Below are 7,880 nucleotides of genomic sequence, written 5' to 3'. Positions count from 1 at the left end.
CCTTGTGCTGTGACGTGTGCGCTCAGCTAGGTGCACCACCACCCAGACACGCTTTTTTTTTTTTTTTTCTTACCAGAGTGTGAGAATATGGAATCCCCCACATTTGGACTAGTTCAATGAAGTAGAGAAGATGTCTTAGAAACCAGATAAGATGAAATTACACTAATGCATTAATTGCTTCAGCTCCGCACCTGGTGGATAGGAATGTTTGCCTGTAAACTGCACACCCTGTGACCCTGCTCTCTCAGCTCTATGTTAACTTGTCCATTTGACTTCTGCAAACACTGCTGGCTTCCTCCCTGGAAGATAAGAAAGGAATGTTCTCCTTGAAACTTTTACCCCAAAGATAAATTAGCAAGGACATGAAGACACCCCTCAGTCACGCAGACCCCCCCCTTCACTTTTCCTCTTAAAAGAGGATCAATTTGAAGTCTGGTTGTCTCAGAGCAACTGGACCAGATTTGGTACCGGCCTGGGATCACTCAGCTGAGGTTTGTCTTTGTCTTTTGGTGATGTCTCTTTGTAAGTATGTGGACTGGCCATATTTTCACTCTTTCAAACTTAAGAATTCCTTATACTTCACTTGTATACAGGAGTCCTGTCAGTCTGTGTGGGTACAAGTTAGTTGGCCTCAGTTTGTCTTACTTTGTAATGGGTACGGTCAGAAACAAAACAAGAGCGCTGCTCAGCTCTGATGGTGCTGGAGTAAAGATTAAACCTGAGATTTGGAGATTAAGTCACTAGAGTTTCTTTGCATAAATAAACATTATGGTCTCTTCCCTGCCCATTGTATTCATTTATATATTTCTTTGTTTTACTAGAGCACTGCTCAATTATGGCTTCTGGTGGTACAGGGGATTGAACATGGCACTTTGTACTCAGGCATGAGAGTCTCTTTGCGTAACCATTATGCTATCTATCCCCCCTCCACCCCCACTAGTAGCTATCTTGTTAAATGCAGAGCCTGGTGCATGGAAGTAACACACTTGTTAAAGAAAAAACTTTAAGCCAGAGACATCATGGTTTGAAGGTCAATCACTGGCACCATTGGCAGTGAAAGCCAGTAAGTGCTCCTATGAGAAGAAGAAGAAAGAAATATAATAAAGTGTCATGAAGGGACCAGCAGAGGAGCAGAAATGTTTTTTTTTTCTTTTTAAAAAATTATTATTATTAACTTTACTTCTTGGCTAGAGCCAGCTGTAAATAGAGAGGAAAAGGGTGAGAGAGAAGGAGAGAGACAGAGAGACACCTGCAGCACAGCTTCACCACTGGAAAGTTTTACCCATGCAGGTGGGGACCCGGGGCTTGAACCTGAGTCCTTGCGCCAGAAATGTGTTGATGCCAGTCATCTATGCTGACCCTGCCCACCCACCCCTGGGGCAGCTCCACACCTTCTGGGTGGAGTCCACTGGCCCACAATATCTAGAGGTGTGTCAATGGCTGCTCACTGTGGAGAGCCACTGGTCTGTCCCCAGAATCAGCAGAAGCACTTCTCCAGGACTACCATCTCTAAGAGGCTCTGAAGAGAGGCTGTGAGCTGCTCTGCACTGGCAGCCCCAGGTAAGCAGGGCCCTCTGACAATAACCTGGGCTTGGGGACAGAAGAGGTTGTCTAAACCCAACAAAGGGTTTTAATGTAGATTTTTTTTTCCGCCCATGCTGTTGATTGCCAAATATAAAAGTCTGATCATGACGCTGAATAAATATGTCTTTAAAGAAACAAAACGCGGTTCGAGCCCCCGGCTCCCCACCTGCAGGGGATTCGCTTCACGGGCGGTGAAGCAGGTCTGCAGGTGTCTATCTTTCCCCTCTCTCTCTGTCTTCCCCTCCTCTCTCCATTTCTCTCTGTCCTATCCAACAATGGCAATAATAACCGCAATGAGGCTGCAGCAACTAGGGCAACAAAAAGGGGGAAAAAAGGCCTCCAGGAGCGATGGATTCATGGTGCAGGCACTGAGCCCAACAATAACCCTGGAGGAAAAAAAAAAAAAAAAAAGAAACAAAACACTGTGCTACTAAATATAAATAAATATGAACACTGAACACAGAGCTGGCTCACACAAGAGAGCATTTGTTGTACTGTATATGAGATTTCAGGTCTGAGCACCCCACGGGAGAACCACAGGGAGGCAAAGTTCCACTTGGGGTGGAGCAGTGTAGTGGAATCCCTCCTCTCTCAACCTCACAGAAACGTAAAACCATGAGAAAGTCAACACATGAGTCCTGGGAACAGGCAAGCTCCAATTTTCTGGAGAGCAGCTCCCCCTGACTAAACATAACAATGAGGTTGATAACTTAGCAGCATTATAGGAAAAATAGACAGGGGATGGAGAGTGACAGAAAACACAGGAACAAAATTAAAGTTAAAAAAGGACTTCCAGATTAGACCCATCACACTAGAGGAAATCTTAGAAGTTCATGAGTTTTTAGAGCATCCCGGGAATCATGGAAAACACAAGTGGTTTAAAGAAAGGAATGCTAAAGTCACTTGGCACATGGTAAAGAAAGCTGGTAGGTCATGTAAGAATTATCCAAATGAACAAAGTAGATTTTCTCATAGATACCCAGGACAGACTGCAATAAAATTACATTTTAACCATACCCTACAAATAGATGTTATAGGACCCCTAAAACAGTACAGGGACAGATATGCTTGTACAACAGTGGATGTACGAACAGGTCTAGGATTAGCAAGAAGTGGCAATAGCCCCTCCCAAAATCTGGCTATTTTTACTTTATGCAATTGGATATCAGCATATATTATTCCCATTGTCATACAGTTAGCTCCTTGATGTCAAGGAACCCACTTTACTGGAAACATGATCCAACAATGGGCACAGAACTTAGGTATCATATGGGATTCCATATGGCTTACAACCCAACAGCAGCAGGCTATGTAGAGAGATGGAATGGGCTCATTAAAGTTAAATTAGGGAGGCGGAGCTACGAGCAGCAGATCGCTTTCTCTCCTCTCCTCTCCTCTCCCGGATCAACTAGGAATACCAAAGGAGAACACCCGGGACCAAAACAACACAGGACTAGAATGACCACAGGAACCCAGTAAATCACTCGTGAGTACAAACACGCGTGGCTGGTGACAGAGAGGAGAGAGGAGCCTAAGGAGAGATTAAGTGACTGCTAACATTCAGCAGTTTATCAGTGGAGACACCACCTCCAGTCTGCTCCACAACAAGGGGACAGCTGAAGGGAGGAAAGGACTCCCCAGAGACTCACCAAGTGCAACTCTGAGTCTCCATTGCTACTACCCTCAGAATCTGGAGCAGCAACAGGGAGGGACACCAGGGGACAGAGATCTAACCGGGAAACTCAGGAGAAGACCTATACCTCGGTGGCTTAGCTGAGGGGCTGTGAAAGTCTCTTTGCATAACTACGGGATTATCTCTGCCACACCCTGCTTTATCTCTTGGTCGGAGTCAGTGATTAAGCGAAGAAGCCTATTGATAGTTTAAAAGCCCTCAGGCTCCCATAGCCTACAGGGAAGAAAAAAAAGAGGCTTTTACACCACTGAGCTCCAACTCAGGGATTGAAAAAAAAACTGTTAACTTCCACCGAGGTAAACCCTTTAATTAAATTACTTAGACACAAGTCAATCCAGGCAATAGTGATCAATAATTTGAAAAGTACTGATAAAGGGAACTCATAACATAATATATAAAATGGTTAAAACAACAAGAAAAAATATTGGGGACTCGAACCAGGACAAGAGTCCAGCTAAAAGTCCTCCAGAGGGTGAAGCACAAAACAACGAGTTCAACATCCAAACATTAGCTAAAGAAATAATAACAGGAGTGAGTAAAGAATTTGAAAAAATTGTAATCAGAAATGCAGGAACAACAAATGAGAATATGGAAGAAAATTCTAATAATCTCATGGGTATTAGAGAGCTGAAAGCTGAAATCTCTGAGCTAAGAAGGCAACTAGCTGAACAAGCTAAAACAGTATCAGAGCACGGCAACAAAATAGATGAACTCCAGAAAGCAGTAGAGGGCAGAGAGAATAGAATCTATGAGGCTGAAGACAGAACTAGCAAGATTGAGGATGAATTAGAGACAACTAAAAAAGAAGTAAGCGATCACAAAAAGAGATTAAGAGATGCTGAAAACAACAACAGAGTCCTATGGGATGACTTCAAAAGAAACAATATACACATTATTGGCTTACCAGAGGAAGAAAGAGAAGGAGAGGAAGAAAGCATTCTCCAGGCCATAATAGCTGAAAATTTCTCTAGTCTAGACAACACCAAAGACAAAGATTCAAGAAGCCCAGAGGGTCCCAAACAGAATTAACCCAGACCTAAAGACACCAAGACATGTCATACTTAGACTGGAAAGGAAGAAGGATAAAGAAAGGATCCTCAAGGCTGCAAGAGAAAAACATAGAGTCACCTACAAAGGAAAACCCATAAGATTAGCAGCAGACTTCTCCATACAAACACTACAGGCCAGAAGAGAATGGCAAGATATCTATCGAGTGCTCAATGAGAAAGGCTTTCAGCCAAGAATACTATATCCTGCTAGATTGTCATTCAGACTAGATGGAAGCATCAAAACCTTCTCAGACAAGCAACAGTTGAAGGAAGCAACCATCACCAAGCCTGCCCTGAAAGAAGTTCTGAAAGGTCTCCTATAAACAACCAGACCACCACAAATAGGACATCTATCAATACACTCTAAAACTCTACAAGAATGGCATTAAAATATCTTCAATCTTTGATATCAATAAATGTCAATGGCTTGAATTCACCTATTAAAAGACACAGAATAGGAAGATGGATCAGAAAACACAACCCAACAATATGTTGTCTACAGGAAACCCACCTAACGCAACAAGACAAACACAGACTTAAAGTGAAAGGATGGAAAACTATCATTCAAGCCAATGGCCCACAAAAAGGGCAGGAACAGCTATTCTCATATCTGACATGATAGACTTTAAAATAGATAAGATTAAAAAAGATAGGAATGGACACTACTTAATGCTCAGAGGATCAGTCAATCAAGAGGACTTAACAATTATTAATATCTATGCACCCAATGAGAAGCCATCTAAATACATCAAACTTCTACTGAAAGAGCTACAGCAATATATTAACAGTAACACAATCATAGTAGGGGACTTCAACACCCCACTATCTCAACTTGACAGATCATCCAGGCAGAAAATCAGTAAAGACATAAGGGAGCTAAATGAACAGATAGATAAACTAGAACTATTGGACATTTTCAGAGTCATTTATCCCAAGAAACTGGAATACACATTTTACTCAAATCCACATGGATAATTCTCAAGGATAGACCATATGTTAGGCCACAAAGACAGCATCAGCCTATTCAAGAGCACTGAAATCATCCCAAGCATCTTCTCAGACCACACTGGAATTAAACTAACACTAACAATCAACAAAAGATTAGTAACAGTGCCAAAATGTGGAAGCTCAACAGTACACTTCTTAACAACTTCTGGGTCAAAGAGGAAATCAAGGAAGAAATCAAAATGTTTCGAGAGTTCAATGAAAATGAAGACACAAGCTATCAAAATATTTGGGACACAGCTAAAGCAGTCCTAAGAGGGAAGTTCATAGCTATACAAGCACATTAGGAAACAAGAAAAGGCACAAATAAACAGCCTGATTGCACATCTTAAAGACCTAGAAGAAGAACAACAAAGGAATCCTAAAGCAACCAGAAGGACAGAAATTACTAAAGTGAGGGCAGAAATAAATAACAGTGAGAATAGGAAAACCATACAAAAGATCAACGAAAGTAAATGTTGGTTCTTCGAAAGAGTAAACAAAATCAACAAACCTTTAGTCAGACTCACAAAACAAAAAAGGGAGAAGACCCAAATAAATCGAATAGTAAATGAAAGAGGAGAAATCACAACAGATACTGCAGAAATTACACATATCATGCGAGGCTTCTATGAACAACTATATGCCATCAAGCTAGAGAACCTGGAAGAAATGAATGATTTTCTAGATACCTACCAACTTCCAAAACTAAGTAAAGAGGAAGTGGATAACATGAACAGGCCCATCACAGCTAATGAAACAGTTATCAAAAATCTTCCCAAAAATAAAAGTCCTGGACCAGATGGTTTTACAAATGAATTCTACAAAACTTTCAAAGAAGAACTAATACCTCTACTTTAAAAAGTCTTCCAGAAGATTGAAGACACTGGAATACTCCCTGCCAGCTTCTATGAAGCCAACATTACCCTGATACCAAAAGCAGACAGGGACACAACCAAAAAAGAAACCTACAGACCAATATCTCTGATGAACATAGATGCGAAAATATTGAACAAAATTCTAGCCAACCGGATACAGCAGTGTATCAAAAAGATTGTTCACCAACACGACAAAAAATGGGAATAGATGGGAAATTCCTGAAGATAGTGGAGTCTATATATAGCAAACCTACAGCCAACATCATACTCAATGGTGAAAAACTGGAAGCATTTCCCCTCAGATCAGGTACTAGACAGGGCTGCCCACTATCACCATTACTATTCAACATAGTGTTGGAAGTTCTTGCCATAGCAATCAGGCAGGAGCAAAAAATTAAAGGCATACAGATTGGAAGAGAAGAAGTCAAACTCTCCCTATTTGCAGATGATATGATAGTATACATGGAAAAACCTAAGGAATCCAGCAAGAAACTTTTGGAAATCATCAGGCAATACAGTAATGTGTCAGGCTATAAAATTAACATTCAAAAGTCAGTGGCATTCCTCTATGCAAACACTAAGTTAGAAGAAATTGAAATCCAGAAATCTGTTCCTTTTTCTATAGCAACAAAAACAATAAAATATCTAGGAGTAAACCTAACCAAAGAAGTGAAAGACTTGTATACTGAAAATTATGAGTCACTACTCAAAGAAATTGAAAAAGACACAAAGAAGTGGAAAGATATTCCATGTTCATGGGTTGGAAGAATTAACATCATCAAAATGAATATATTACCCAGAGCCATCTACAAATTTAATGCTATCCCCATCAAGATCCCAAGCACATTTTTTAGGAGAATAGAACAAAAGCTACAAATGTTTATCTGGAACCAGAAAAGACCTAGAATTGCCAAAACAATCTTGAGAAAAAAGAACAGAACTGGAGGCATCACACTGCCAGATCTCAAACTGTATTATAGAGCCATTGTCATCAAAACTGCTTGGTACTGGAACATGAACAGACACACTGACCAGTGGAATAGAATTGAGAGCCCAGAAATGAGGCCCCACACCTATGGACATCTAATCTTTGACAAAGGGGCCCAGACTATTATATGGGGGAAGCAGAGTCTCTTCAACAAATGGTCCTGGAAACAATGGGTTGAAACATGCAGAAGAATGAAACTGAATCACTATTTCACCAAATACAAAAGTAAATTCCAAGTGGATCAAGGACTTGGATGTTAGACCAGAAACTATCAGATACTTAGAGGAAAATATTGGAAGAACTTTTTTCCGCATAAATTTTAAAGACATTTTCAATGAAACGAATCCAATTACAAAGAAGACTAAGGCAAGTATAAACCTATGGGACTACATCAAATTAAAAAGCTTCTTCACAGCAAAAGAAACCACTACCCAAATCAAGAGACCCCTCACAGAATGGGAGAAGATCTTTACATGCCATACATCAGATAAGAGTTTAATAACCAACATATATAAAGAGCTTGCCAGACTCAACAACAAGACAACAAATAACCCCATCCAAAAATGGGGGGAGGACTTGGACAGAATATTCACCACAGAAGAGATCCAAAAGGCCGAGAAACACATGAAAAAATGCTCCAAGTCTCTGATTGTCAGGGAAATGCAAATCAAGACAACAATGAGATATCACTTCACTCCTGTGAG

Source organism: Erinaceus europaeus, chromosome 13 (assembly GCF_950295315.1).
Source record: "Erinaceus europaeus chromosome 13, mEriEur2.1, whole genome shotgun sequence".
Lineage (NCBI taxonomy): Eukaryota > Metazoa > Chordata > Mammalia > Eulipotyphla > Erinaceidae > Erinaceus > Erinaceus europaeus.
The sequence above is the reverse complement of the archived record's forward strand: the minus strand, read 5'-3'. Positions refer to the sequence as shown.